Source organism: Mirounga leonina, unplaced genomic scaffold (assembly GCF_011800145.1).
Source record: "Mirounga leonina isolate KUSES-001 unplaced genomic scaffold, KU_Mleo_1.0 Mir_114, whole genome shotgun sequence".
Classification (NCBI taxonomy): domain Eukaryota; kingdom Metazoa; phylum Chordata; class Mammalia; order Carnivora; family Phocidae; genus Mirounga; species Mirounga leonina.
Genome location: NW_023270265.1, coordinates 35,977,641 through 35,993,139, shown reverse-complemented (window position 1 = coordinate 35,993,139; position 15,499 = coordinate 35,977,641). Strand labels below are relative to the sequence as shown.

Below are 15,499 nucleotides of genomic sequence, written 5' to 3'. Positions count from 1 at the left end.
TTGAAGTGTAATTTATGGCATATGTACTATAATTCAATAAAGTCTTTAAAACTGGAAAGAAGGGGAAGAAAGAAGGAAGGGAGGGAGGGAGGAGGAAGACAAGAAGTCTCACGGGAAGGAGCAGAACCCGTATCTAAACCTGGGTCTGTCTGTTTCCGGGGGCCCTGGTGCTTCACTTCTCTACTTGATTGTTTCTCCTCTTCTGTAGTGTCTCTTCCAGTCCCCCTTTCCTGTTTCCTTTCTTTCTTCTCTCTCCTGAACCTAAAGGTTTGTTGCCTTTTGTTCACCTGGAGTCTTTTTCCAGGCTGACCCCCATGCACCAGGCCACTTACAAGGAGGTTTGAGCATCCAGTACCATTTTGCATTATTATACTGGACTTCTTGACTCCGTCCCTTTGAATTAGGTTTTGCTGTGGACTAGCCTGGTCTCTTTCCCTGGACCTGCAGGTATATTTTGGTTTCCCAAGTTTGTCATTTGGCAATCTGTGGGATATGGGATGAACTTGTCGTGTGCCTCCATCTGCCCTTGGCTTATTCTGTGCAACCACTTGGCTCCCAGGGCACGGATGTGGCCTCAGCAGTGTTGGCGAGTGCCCGTGTATGGCCTGCCCAGGGCTGCTGGGGAGAGGGGCTGGGCACTCAGTGGTTCATATGCAGAGTTAACTCCTACGCCTCTTGTACATTTTCCTTTCCCCTCCATGGAGCCCATGTGAATTTCTTTCCACTGGATTATGGACCAATCTGGACAAATGCAGATTTCAGTCTGAGAAGTTTGGTCACAAGGGCCATTTCTTCTTTAAAGCTCAAGTTACTGAGGTTCAAGTATATTAAATCTAGTACCTTCCTGAGATGGAGATAAACACAAATAATGAACACTCTTCAGGGGCCTAAGATTCCTGCCTGTTGGTCAAGAATCATCTGGTTTTGAGTGACTAGAAACTAAACCTAAACAAGCATAAGCATAAAAGAAAATTTACTGGCTCTCATATGTGCTTCAGGAATGTCTGTATCCAGGGGTTCACATTATATTGTTGCTGTTCTCTCTTCTTCTGTGCCCCAATTTCCTTGATGTTGCCTCCAATCAAAGGTAGGCATTTCCTTTATGGTGTAAAAAAAAAAAAAAGTCAGAAATTTGTTACTCAAGTCAGCATTTAGGGGAATTTCAAAATATTTTGAAGACAAATTAGCAGTCTTGATATACATTTTTCTTTTCATTTGTAATTCCTAAGCACAATCTTAAAACAGAAAGGATTTTAGGCATTACTGAGTCTAATCCCCTCAGGGAAGATCTAGATGCAGAGAGGAGGATATAAACCGCTCAGAGTAATAGCTCAAGTTGGTAGCAGACCCAGCACTATTCACTTTGGTGATACTTGCTTCTCATGGCTGATGTGGGTAACAGATGCTCTCATATTAGAGAATGGGAGAGTGTGCAGCCAGTTCTGACAGCATCTGATTCTAGTTCTTTAATCTGAGCTTAGACCAAAGCAATGTGTGGGAATCAAAAATAGATGTGAATGAGAGCTTTAACACTGCCGCTTGGAATTGAGCCCTTAGAGTCTGGTCCTGAGAGGGAGTTCAGCTGGCTTGGAGACATCCGCCATGGCAGCCTTCAACACTGGAGCTCAGCCTTGCAGAGCCCCGATGTGTCAATGCTGCAACCACGATTCTCAAGTAACACCATCAGATTGAAGAGCATTCGTAGAAATTAGCTGATGTCGGGGCACTTGCGTGGCTTAGTCGGTTAAGCATCTGACTCTTGACTTTAGCTCAGGTTATAATCTCAGGGTATTGAGAGTGAGCCCCGCATCAGGCTCCCTGCTCAGTGTGGAGTCTCCTTGAAATTCTCTCTCCCTCCCCTCCCCTGTTCCCTCTCTCTCTCTATAAAATAAATAAATCTTTAAAAAAAAAAAGTGGCTGATGTCCTCAGCAGGTGTCATGTTCCCTAGCGTGACTCAAACTGTTCCATGTGTCAGATAACAAGACACATTTTATATAGAGAAAGTAACAAGCTAAGTATTGTGGCATTCACTATTAGCACTGGTGATTAAACTGTGTTCATAGCATTGATTTTGACAGCATTTACTCTTCTCTTTATCCTGAAACTACCTATTTCTAAAGGGAAGGGGCGTCCACCTGCCACATCTTCATTTGTCAGGCTCTTTCCAGGAAATTTGAAAAAGATTTTACTTCCTCGACAGTGGGGGAATCCTGATGAATTTTTTGAAATGGTTGGCTAAAGATCTTCGGTGTTATAGACTTTAATTTTGAATGCCTGGGAGATAGCATTTATTTTCTATACCACTGGCATTGCATTTGGGCTTAATGTGAGTCTCTCCTGCAGAACCACAAGGTCAAATTGAAGTGAGATGAGATGGAGGAGTCCGCTGTGTTAGCAATATGTATGATGATGACAATAGTTTCCTGATTGGTATAGAGTGGTTCTGCAGAATGTGGCAGAAGTGCATTATCAAACCAATTCTCCTCTTAGGATGCATGCACCTGGGCTTTGAAAAAAGTCCTTTTGAGTCTCCTTCAGCCTGACCCCTTCTGAATTTTATTGGCTGCGTAACGGGCACGCTCCAGCGAGACAATTTTCTCTAAGCAGTATGTGCAACAATGAAAATACCATTGTAATTGATGGTTTTCCTGTTTTTTTATGTGTAGGTCCATTTTAGTTATTCCAACTACTCGCTATTTAAGTGACATAGCGATACTAGGTTTTATGATGGCTAAAATTCAGGCACATTCTGGCACCAAGCCCCGGTGTCCTACGTTCCTGTGTCTTAGCCAAGCTGACCTTGTCTCCTATAGAATAATCTTTCACTATTGGCTACAGTCCCAATGGTCAGTGCATCTGGAAGCTATAGTGAATTGGACTGCCACTGGCTTATTTTGGACTTTGATTAATGGGCTCTTTAATCTGCCATGATGGTCAAATGCAGGCTATAACGGGACGATCTCCCTGATGTCTTGTGGGGACTGAACATCCAGAGGATTCACAAGTTTACTGCTCCTTCCTCAGGGCTACTGGGCTCAGCCTGTTGCCAAGGGGAGCCAGAAGTTGGGAACACAGGCGATGAAAGCATGCCTTACAGAAAAATGCCGTAGCTTCCTTTCAGCGGGATTGGAGAGTGAGAGCATCCAGTTTTGCTCACTCAGCAGGTGCCTGGCTTGGTGCCTGGGTGTCAGCAGTGGTGGTGTGGAGAGGGCTGGAAGTATGGCCAGGCTGCTCCCAGCACATCGGATTCTTTCCGAGGTCTCAGAACCAAAGGAAGATTGCCGGCGTGTAGCCTGTTGATACGCTAAGCTTTGCACTGCGTAACATCCTGTGCTGAAAGGGTGTTCTTTGAAGTAACAACCTTTTAAAATTATGAGTGCTGTGCCCAAGCAGCTATCATTTTCTTAGAAATATCACTCCTCCCCTTTATTCAAATGACGCTGCACTTTCAATGATAAATGGCACAAAGCAGTCCAAGCAAAAAGGAAAAAAAAAAAAAGAAAAGAAAAGAAAACTTTTTTTTTTTTAAGAGTGACCAGCTTAAAAAGAGACCTTTCTCCATTGAGGTGAAGGCTTTTCCAGGAATCTGGTGGGAGATGTAATTTGGAAGAAGCACCTGGACAGGTGCTCCGTAGAAAGAATTAATTTAGAAATGTGGATGACAACAAGATAACCAAGAAGAGGGAAGTCAGGAATTTGGGAGGCCCAGTCCTGCCAGCTGGTTACTCTGATCTGTAATCTCTCATCTCCTGTGGTAGGATCATGTCTTTTGCACATCTACACCTGGGGTGACATAGTGTCTAGGGCCTACTAGATGCTCAGTGTTTGGTGTGTGAAGAAATGGAAGTTTCCAGTGGAGTGAAGGTACTTGACCTCATACAGTAAACAGTCCCCAGACCTCTGGTTGCCCTACAAAGACAAGCAAAGTTGAGTTGAGGAACATGATCCCAGCTGGGAAATAAATCGCTTTTATGTTACCACAAATAATGCCGCATATGAAAACACGCCAAACTTAGAGGCTTAACACAACAGGTGTTTGTTTAGTTAATGATTTGGAGGGTGGACAGTTTAAGTTGACCTCAGCGGGGCAGGTCATATGGTCTAGGCTGGGATCCCACAGGTGCTTGGTTTCCTCACCTGCAGGCCAGGTAGGCAGCTCTGCTTCTGGAGGTTAGCTAGATGTCAGCAGGGAGAGAGGGTTGACTGGGCCATGTGGCTTTCATCCTCCATCCTGCTTGCTTGTTCATGTGACAGCAATGCTATAGACTGACTGTGTCCTTCCCCAAATTCACTATGGTGAAATACTATCCCCCAGTGTGATGGTACTAGGAGAGGAGGCTTGTGGTCTGTGATTAGGTCATAGGGGCAGAGGCTTCATGAATGAGATGAATGCCCTTATAAAAGAGACCCCTTCCATGACGGGAGGACACAGTGAGAAAGTGCCTGTCTCTGAATCTGGAAGTGGACTCTAATCAGACACTGAGTCTGCCAATACCTTGACCGACTGTGAGAAACAAATGTCTGTTGTTTGAGCCACCCAGTCAATGGTATTCTGTTAGAGCAGCCCAAACAGACTAAGCGAGTAGGGAATAGACAAGTTTTTTAAGGCCTAGATCGGAATGGGCAGCAACATCACTTCTAGCACATTGTATTAGCCATCCCAGACTCAAAGGATGGAGAAATAGCCTTTATCTTTTGATGGGAATACCTGCAAACTTACACTGCAAAGGGACGTGGATGGAGGAAGGAAAATAATTATGGTTATTATTTTTAAAATCAGCTTTATTGAGGTATAGTTAGCATACCAACAAACAGCCTGTATTTAAAATGTACAGTCTGATATGTTTTGACATATCCGTATGCCTATAAAACTATCATCACAATCAAGGTTATGGACACACCCCTCATCCTCAAAAGTTTTCTCATGCTCCTTTGTAATCCTGTCCTCCTTCCCCTTCCCCCATCCCCAGGTAACCACTGATTTGCTTTCTGTCTCTGTAGATTGGCTTGCCTTTTTTAGAATTTTATATAAGTGGAATCATAAAGTAGGTAATTTTCTTGCCTTCCTTCTTCCCTCAGCATAATTATTTTGGGATTTATCCATGTTGAGTACTTATCCATAGTTCATTCCTTATTTGTGAGTGTTCATTTGTATAGATATAAGAATTTACACATTCATCTATTAATCAGTTTGGATTGTTTTTAGTTTGTGGTTATTGTAAATAAATCTGTTACGAATGTTCACATTCAAATCTTTGGAGAGATACTTTCCTTTCTCTTGGATAAACACCTAAGAGTAGAATGAGTGGATCGTAAAGTAGTTTTATGTTTAAGTTTTTTGAGAAACTGTCAAACTGTTTTTCAAAGTGGTTGTAGCATTTTACACTTCCACCAGCAATGTATGAGGGTTCTAGTTCCTCTAAATCATAGCTATCCCTTGTAATTGGTAACATTTTAAATTTTTAGCTACTCTGATAGGTATGCACTGGTACTTCATTGAGGCTTTAATTTGAATTTCCCTAATGATTGACAATGTTGAGAATCTTTTCATGTGCTTATTTCCCTGTGGTATATCTTCTTTAGTGAAGTATCTATTCAAATCTTTTGCTCATTTTTGAAAATGGGTTTTTTGTTTTCTTTTTTTTTTTTTTAGATTGTATTTATTTGCGAGAGAGAGAATGAGAGACAGAGCATGAGAGGGAGGAGGGTCAGAGGGAGAAGCAGACTCCCTGCTGAGCAGGGAGCCCGATGTGGGACTCGATCCCGGGACTCCAGGATCATGACCTGAGCCGAAGGCAGTCGCTTAACCAACTGAGCCACCCAGGCGCCCGGTTTTTTGTTTTCTTATTATTGACTTTATTTATTATTGACTTTTAAGGGTTATTCATATATTCTGGATATAAATCTCCTTTCAGAAATACAATTTGTAAATATTTTCTCTCATTTTGTTGCTTTTCTTTTATTCTCTTAGCTATCTTTTAAAGAACAAAGGTTTTAAACTTTGTTGAAAACTAATTTATCATTTTTTTTCTTTTATGGATTATGCTTTTGATGCGGTATCTAAAAACTCTTAACCAAGTGCTCACTTTGGCAGCACATATACTATAACTGGAACCATACAGAGACAATTAGCACGGCCCCTGCGCAAGGATGGCATGCAAATACGTGAAGCATTCCATATTAAAGAAAACCAAAAAGCAAAAAAACAAAACTCCTAACACAAAGTCATTAAGGCTTTATGTTTTCTTCTGGACATTTTATAGTTTATAAAGTTTATTGTTTTAGATACTACATTCATGTTAACTTTTGTATATGGTGTGAGGTATGGATATCCAATTGTTTCAGTATCATTTGTTGTAAATATTATACTTTCTCCACTGAAATGCCTTCACATCTTTGTCAAAATGTTAGCTGTCCATGTGTGCATGCATCTGTTTCTGAATTCTGTTTTGTTCCATTGAAGTATTTGTTTGTCAGTGTGCTAATACCACACTGTCTTACTTACAGTTTTATAATAAGACTTGAAATCAGTCCTTTATCGTCATTCTTTTTCAGAGCTATTTTGGCTTTTTGGAACAATCACTGTTTAGCCGCATGCTTGAGGAGACTTCTGCAGACCTCTGGGATGCTCTGTCAGTTCAGCTCTCTCCTCTCCTATAGTCTGTCCCTTAACTCTAACCGCCTTGGTGTCCCCAGACTCTCAGCTTTGTCTCCTCAACTCAGCCCATTAGCTTCTGACAGGTGGCCTTGCCCTATGCCATGTCCTGGAAATGCTCTCAAGGCAGGAAGCGGGGGCAATCATAAGGCTCGCCTAATTTGTTTCTTGTCCCTCAAGGGTTATTTTTCTCTTTTGCCTGATATCCAGTGTCTTGTAAACCATTGCTTCATAGATTATGTTTGTTTTTTGGTTCAGGATGGCGGGTAAAATTGTTACTCCATCTTGGCTGGAGTGAAGCCTCAAATATGGCTATATTTGCAAGTAGTCTTCTACAGGAGATATAAAAAATCGAGATACTAATTACTCTTGCTTTTCTATTTTGGCTTTGATCATTGGGTGAGCATCTATACCTCAATGTGGAAATAGTCTTAAGACATTTGGCCCAGCAATGGCTGGGTCAAAACAACAAACTGTAATTGTTCAAATTCCCATGGAATTGAATGACAGCAAAATATTTGGTAACTTGTGGGCATAGGGTGTGTCTGATACAACAGACATAACAGTGCATTTCCTAGAAATGCGGCTTGCCAAGGTCAGTTCAATTCTACAAGGCAAAGGGGTGTGATATAGTCTGTTGTTTGGAAAACTGAAGTAGTTCAGCCTGGAGAAGCATATGTAGTATGTGTGGTGGGGAGGATGAAAGAGAACTGAAGGGATCAAGGGGAATTATTTAAAGAAAAGGCTAGAACAGTATGCAGAGTCTAGACATGGTAGTACAAGCACCCTTGTACACAGAGTTATGGAATTTGGATTACACTGAAGGCAATGGAGAATCTGATGGGTTTTAAGGAGTTTAGTGACATTCATACTTTAGAAACACTATTTTGGAAGAAGGGTATGGGCAATGCTTGAACAGGATTTGGGTATAATCATGCAATATGCAAGAGATTCATTAGGTGGATGTTGGAATGGTTCTACTGAGGATTGAGGAAAACTTCAGAGAAGCACTAACATGGGTTACAGAAAAGCAGATGAGTTTAAGAGATATTTAAGAGACAAAGTCAGTAGAACTTTGGAATGGTGTAAACATATTTAGGGACTGGAAGGTGATAGGGAGAGAGGAATCAAGGATGACTACTGGGTTTTTGACTTAAATAAATGGGAGAAGTTGGAACAATTGAACAAAGGGATGAGTGTGTGTGTGTCCACATATGTATCAACAGACCCTCATGTGATAATTTGCTTTTTCTTAGACATTTCAGTTATCAAGCCTCTCTCAGTTACATCACATACATCCAACTCATATTGGCTTAAGGAAAAAAGGAAATTTAGTGGCTCTCATAATCAAAAAGTCTGGGGTATCTTGCTTCATGTATATCTGAATCCAGGTGTTTAGTAATCTGAAATTGTTACTCTTCTTCTTTTGGCTCTGATTTTCTCTGTGTTGACTTTGTTCTCTGAGAGCCTATTTGTGTGTGTTTATGTGTGTGTGGTGGTGGCAACTGTGTCTTCCATTCTATCAGTTAAGTAACCTCAAAGGAAAGGGAATGGATCTTTATCAATGGTTCCAAGTAAGAGTGATGAAATGGACTTTCACTGCATCTCTCTGACCCATGTACCCAACCCTAAGTCAATCACTACGTCCAGGGAGATAGATTATTCTGATTGGCCAGAGTAGGAGCGTGTGACACCTCCAGAAATCTGGGTAGTGGGGTCAACCACACCAGAATCACATAGACTGAGTGTGATTCACCTTCCCACCCCTTCCAAGGAAAACTGAAGTGCTACCACAAGAATGTGACTAGGTGCTGAGCAGGCAAAAACAGCTTCTGTCTCCCATAATTTACTACTAGTTCTAGAGCAGCACCTGCACATCTGATGGATGAAATTAACTTCGGCCACTCTTGAGATCTGCCTCACATCTGTTTCTCCATCACAGTAGCCTGTTTCCTTGTCACTGGGAATTGTGACTTCTTTCAAAGAGGGAAGATTGATTGTGTACATTGTTACCATGCCTCCCTACAGTGGAGCTGGCTTCAAATGATTTTCAGACAACCAAGGAAAGAATCCATATCCCCAGTCTGTATTCATAGTGTGAACTCAATATGACTAATAAAATGCCTCCTGAATAACAATGCCATATTGGCAATTACATTTATGGGATGTGCATAGAAATAACAGAACTGCACAGTTTCCCTGAGACTGGAACTGTGAGAATTAGCAGGCACCTGAGGAATCATCCAACTCAGTGTTGTTCACACTTTCAAATTCTAGGACCGTTTTTAACATTGCTTTTTCTACCTCCACATGAGAGCATTTTATTCAGATGCTTGCATGGATTCAAGAACCTCTGATGATGGTTTTCTGCCACTTTGGGAACCCTTGATCTCATTCAGCCACCCTCATTTTAACAATTAAGGAAATTAAAAGAAATCGGTAATGAAGAGAAGTGATTTACACAAAGTCACATGGCAGAGCTAAAACAAGAACCTGTGTAACTTGGACTCTTCTAATTTTGAGGTTTTTCCACTACAGTTGACCCATGAACAATGCAGGAGTTAAGGAGTCCATCCCCCACCCCCCCACAGTTGAAAATCCACATATAACTTTGACTCCCCCAAAACTTAACTACCAGTAGCTTACTGTTGACTGGAAGTCTTACTGATAACATAAACAGTCAGTTAACTATTATAGGTATATGTATTGTGTACTGTTCTTACTGTAAAGTAAGCTAGGGAAAAGAAATTGTCATTAAGAAAATCATAAGGAAGAGAAAATACATTTACAGTACTGTACTGTGTTTATTGAAAAAAATCTGCATGTAAGTTGACCCACGCAGTTCAAACCCATGTTGTTCAAGGGTCAACTGTGTATCAAGCTAAACCTGTTGCATGTTCCATCAATAGAGAAAGACTTGGTGTCTTAAAACATACTGACATTGAGGAAGAATTGCTAGAGTAATTTTTAGGCAAGTTAGGCTTTTTCATTTTGTTTCTTTCCTTCCACTTTTCGGAAGAAACCCATCCTTGCTTTCTGTGTTTAATAAAAAGGGAAAGGGACCTGCCCTGTGTTCAACATTTACTCTGAAGTTCTTTAATCTTCCTGACAATTCTGTCAAGTAGCTAGTATGCTTGCCATTTTATAGATGATGGAAGGAAGCTCAGAGAGATTGGAAATTGCCCAGGTTTGCAGTCCACAGTGGGAGGCTTACCAATCATCAGGACTGTGCCCTGTCTGTTCTTTAATGAACATTTTTTTATGGGTAAGCAAGGACACCTCAAAGATGCTGAAAAGGTCATTGGCTATTTATTTAATAGACTGTCAAGGTGACATGTAAACAATAGTAACAACAACAACAACAATAAAATAATCTATAGCACTACATTCTTCAAGGTAAGAATATGCACCTAACCTTTCAGACCTTCAAAAAAAAGGAGAAGGAAGGGGAGGGGGAGAAGAGGGGGAGGGGGAGGAAGAGGAGGAGCATGTGCTGGCTTCTAGGGGCTGTTGACTTTCTAAGAACCTCATCCCCTTACAGCCAATGCAGAGATCAGCAATCTATAGTCTAAAGGTCAAATTCAGTCTACTACCTGTTTTTATAAATAAAGATTTATTGGAATACATCCATATTCATTCATTACCTATTGTCCATGGCTGCTTTTGTGCTACAATGGCAAATTTGAGTATTCGTGATGGAAACTGCATGGTTTACAAAGCCTAAAATATTTACTACCTTGCCCTTTGCAGAAAAGGTTTGCTGACCCCTGGGCTAAAGGAACAGTTTGCAAACTGTATTCTCGAGGGACTTATTAGTTCACCAAAATGGAACTCAAAAGTCTCTTTTACTAGGCTTGGGTGTCAGTGGACAAGGTTATTAGGGCCTAATTTACTTCAAACAGAACAGGTCTGCTTTCATCTCTATTACATATTGAGTTTTCACAGTTGAATCTGTGTTAGGTCAGGGTGATGGATGGACTGGAGACATTAGGTCAGATTCCTGGGGAGTCCTATAAATGTTCGTCTAACTGCTGACCCTGGGAGGAAAATCCAGGTGCCTGTGAAAAGTAAATTTGAGTATTTGGCACTTTTTTTTTTTCCATGACTATGAGAAACAGAAATTCTTCTGCCTACTGCAAAATTGTATTTACTTGAGAAGTCCGAGGCTTCCGAGTGTAATTGTCTTGGGGTTTTACTTAGGAAATATGCCCTGTAATGACCATAAAGTTTGGGTGGATGATAAAAACAGTCCACAGAAATAATATTTTAGAATTGATATTTTGGTTGTGGAGAGTTTGATGATGTAAGAAGTCCCTGAGGCATATTACCAAGGCATTGAAAGTCTGAGATCAAGTTCATAAGAGCAATAACAACCATGAGTACCATTTATGTAGCATTTACTCTATAAAGAGTTCTAGGCACCCTTCAAACACTTCACCTGGATTATTTCATTAAATCCTCAGCACAAACCTATGAGTTAAGTACTACAATTATTTCCACTTAACATATCAGAAGCCTGAGGCTCAAAGTCATACAGTAAAAGAAGGTGGACCTGGGACTATAATCAAGGCTGTCTGACCCTAGCACATGAACTTACCTGTATACTGCTGTCTCAGTAGAATGTTGAGGATTAAGAATGACTACGGCTAGGAGCTGACTCCAGTCCACTCTCAGAGTGTCCAGGACTCAGGAGTCCAGAGAACATATTAAGGTCTTCAATCAAATGCCGATATCTGTGTCTATAGAGGCTGAGCCACTGCTTGCCTACTCCAAAATAATTGCAGCAGGAGACAGTGAAGTTTTGTTTTGGTTCCAAGTATGTATAAATTAAAAAATCTGTTTCTTTTGAAAATTTTACAAAAAATATATGACCATGTTTAATATATAGCCATGTAAACAAATAGCCAGAGTTCCTTCTAGGACCTTGGAAGGAGCCCATGAATGTGGGGGGCTCCTGAGGATTAAGCTTTTACAGTGACAGTTGGTTGCTAGCTGGGTATCTGGGGATCACATGATTTTATAGTTTATGAGACCTGTATTAATGTCTATCTTCTCATCTAGAAAGAAATTTTTTAAGTAGAGAATATGTGTAGCTTTGTTTGTTACTTTATTTTATTGTCACCTAGTATATATTCCTTTGTGTTTTCAGGTTCTAGGCTGAGCATTATTTTTTGCCTTCTGTTAGAATCATCTTTCTGAGATGGGGATGGAGCAATCACATCGTATAGGGAAACAAAAGATATTCTGTCTTTCAAACAGGAAAGTTAATGCAAGGAATTGGTTAGCTAAGTGATGGAAGAGCTAAGGTGCCAGAGGATGTTGAAGCACATCAGAATTTAGGAAACAAACTGAGGGTCTCAGAAGGGAGAGGGTTGGGGGGATGGGGTAAGTGGGTGATGGGCATTAAGGAGGGCACATGTTGTGATGAACACTGGGTGTTATATGTAGCTAATGAATCATTGAACAGTACATCAAAAACTAATGATGTACTATATGCTGGCTAACTGAACATAAAAAAAATAATGAAAAGGAAAAAAAGTTAAAAACTACAGAAAACTACTTCCACTCTTAGGGATGGAAGGTCAAAGGATGGAAATGGTTACTAGAGTCAGACTGTAGGATTATCTGACAGGAGACACAGCCATGGCAAGGACTGCCTAGTAGGAACGGGCACCATGAAGGAGGAGCTTCCTGGCTGGTGCTGGAACAATGGAGAAGAGTCATCCTCTGGCAGAGGAGCTGCTTGAGGCAGAGGGAGAAATGTGCTGGCTTCTTTCCTCCTCACACATTCAGTCTTCTCCCAGTGCCTTCTATCAACCCAGAGCCAGTTGGCAAGGGAGCCTTGGAAATATAGTTTTCTGCAATAGAGAACAGAGCAGAATAAAGGTTGGAAATAGAGACGAGAGGAAAAATCTCAGCACAAGTCACAATACACTTAAGGAATGTTATGGGCTAGATTGTGTCACACTCCCTACCCCCCAACACATACGTTGAAATCCTAATTCAGTACCTAGGAATGTGTTTGTATTTAGGAGATAGGATTTTTTTAAATTTTATTTTATTATGTTATGTTAATCACCATACATTATATCATTAGTTTTTGATGTAGTGTTCCATGATTCATTGTTTGCGTATAACACCCAGTGCTCCATTCAATACGTGCCTTCTTTAATACCCATCACCAGGCTAACCCATTCCCCCAACCTCCTCCCCTCTAGAGCCCTCGGTTTGTTTCTCAGAGTCCATGGTCTCTCATGGTTCGTCTAGAGATAGGATTTTAAGCAGGTAATTAAGTTAAGATGAGGTCACTGGGGTGGCCCTAATCCAATACCACTGGTGTCCTTATAAGAAGAGGGGATTTGGATACAGATGAGCACAGAGGGAAGATCATGAAGAAGACAGGGAGAAGATGGCCATCTATAAACCAAAAAGAGACCAGAAGAAACCTGTAGCTTCTAGAATCATGAGAAATAAATTTTTGTGGTTTAAGACACCCAGTCTATGGTACTTTGTTATGGCAGCCCAGACAACTGCAACCTCTGGAATATTCCAGGTTACAGTATTCTGAGATATAGTATGGTCTATTATCACCCCTGGAGATTGTCTTTAACACTCAGTGGTTAAACTTGTTGTCCCCAGGGTTCTTTAGCTTCTGAGTTGCAGAAATCATTTGGGTCACTCCTGCAGATGGAAATCTCATCCATCACCATTTAATTCTCCTTCTCTTTCTTGAGGTTCCTAGAGATCTGTGATGTCTCACCCATGCACAAAGTACATCAGTTAGTTGTCTAATTTCAGAAAGTACTCCCTTATCTGTGGGCCAGAAAACAAAGACATGGTAAAAATTTGCTTCTGAAACTGTCCAACTCCTCAAGGAAAAACAAAAATGCTTTTTGGAGCTACCTCAACTTCTACATGGGAATGGTTAAATGATAAATTCCTTCAGACCAGATGGCAATTTGATGCTTTAGAGGCAAACTGCTACCTTTTCATTTTCCCTTTGCTGCACCACAATTCATGTGGATCAGGACAACAGGAGCAGGAGGAAGAACGTTCTGCATTTTCTCCCCATCTGTTCCTATAAGGTCAGTGTGATAACAATATGGCATTCTCTGCGGGATGACAACACAAGACTTTAGATTCAAACCAGCAGAATCCTATTTCATTATAGGAATTTGTACTGCTAGACCCTGAAGGGAAATGTGGCCAATTCCAGAGCCTGAAAATATGATTACTGAGTCCAATTATGAAATAAAAAGAACATTGTATTTGGCCACAAAATACTAGGACTCAAGGCCTTGCTATGGGGCTTCCCATCTGTGTGACCTTAGGCAAATGACCTTTTCTATCTGGACATGAGGATCTCATCTGTCAAGTGGGAGCAGTACTTGCCCTATTGACAAATTTAAAAAGCTGAGCAAACTGCAAACCTGATAAACCCGAAGAAATCCTCACTGAGATACATAAGAAAACTTTTGAAAATTAAAGATAATGAGATAATATTGAAAGCAGAAAAAGAGAAACAATGCATTACCGACGGGGTGCATCAATTTGAATTACAGAAGATTTCTCATATGAAATCATGGAGGCTAAAAGAAAGCAGCACAATACTTTTCAATTGTCAAAAGAAAAGAACTGTAAATCATGAATTCTATTTCTGGCAAAATTATGCTTCAGGAATGAAGGGAACAAACATTCTCAGATGAAGGCAAACTAAAAGAATTTGTCATTAACAGACCTACCCTTATGACGGGCTAAAGCAACTTCTTCAAGCAGAAAGAAAGTGAGAAAAGAGGAAATCTTGGAGCATCCAGAAGGAGGAAGAGATCATGGAAAGGAGAGAAATAGGAGTACAAACAATAGATTATCCTTTTCCTCATGAGTTTCATAAGTCATATTTGATGACTAAAACAAAAATTACAACACGATCTGATACCCAAGACAATTTTTAAGAAGGTAAAAGGCTTTAAATGCATTTAGGTTTCTACACTACTCAAAATGGTAAGATACTGATACTAGTGGACTATTATGAATCACATACATATATTTGTAATGTTCAGAGCAACCACTAAATAAAATTTTACAGAGATATATTAAAAAATACTATAAATAAGATCGAATTCTAAAATATGTTCAAGTATTCTGAAGGAAGACAAGAAAAAGAAATGAAGAGTAGAGGAAACAAATAGAAAATACTACAACAACAAAAAAGGGCAGACTTAGGCACTAAGATATCAATAATTATATTAAATGGAAATGGTCTAAATATACCAATCAAAAGGCAGACATTGGCAGCATTGATTAAAAAAATTATGACTCAAGTATAAGCTGCTTATAAGAAACTTCAAATTCAATAATATACTTCGACTGAAAGTATAAACATGAAAAAAGAAATGCAAACATTAATCAAAAGAACAGGATTACCCATATCAATATCTGATAAAGTAGACTTCAGAGCAAAGAAAATTACTAGAGACAAAGAGGGACATAATGTGACAAAAGGATCAATTGCCAGGAAGCCATTACAGTCCTAAATATGTATTCACTGCACAACAGAGCTTCAAAATACATTAGACAAATACTGACAGAGCCAAAAAGAGAAATAGACAAATCCACAGTGATAGTGAGGACATCAATGCTCCCTTCAAGTAACTGATAGAATCAGTTAGATGAGATCAGCAACTAATAGAAAATCAACAAGGATATAGAAGATGAATAACACAATCAACCAATAGTATTTATGTAATGTATATAGAACACTTTACCAAACAACAGCAGAATACACTTTTTTTTCCCCCAAGTACCATTGTAACATTCAACAAGAACCTTATCTTAGGCCATAA

At 40.1% G+C, this 15,499-nt stretch overlaps 1 non-coding gene across 1 annotated transcript; it reads left to right on the top strand.

Moving 5' to 3' along the window:
- The first annotated feature begins 6,079 nt into the window (after nt 1–6,079).
- LOC117998901 lies at nt 6,080–6,186 on the top strand. Its single transcript, XR_004676127.1, has one exon. It is a non-coding gene; the product is annotated as a U6 spliceosomal RNA (small nuclear RNA).
- The last annotated feature ends 9,313 nt before the right edge of the window (nt 6,187–15,499 follow it).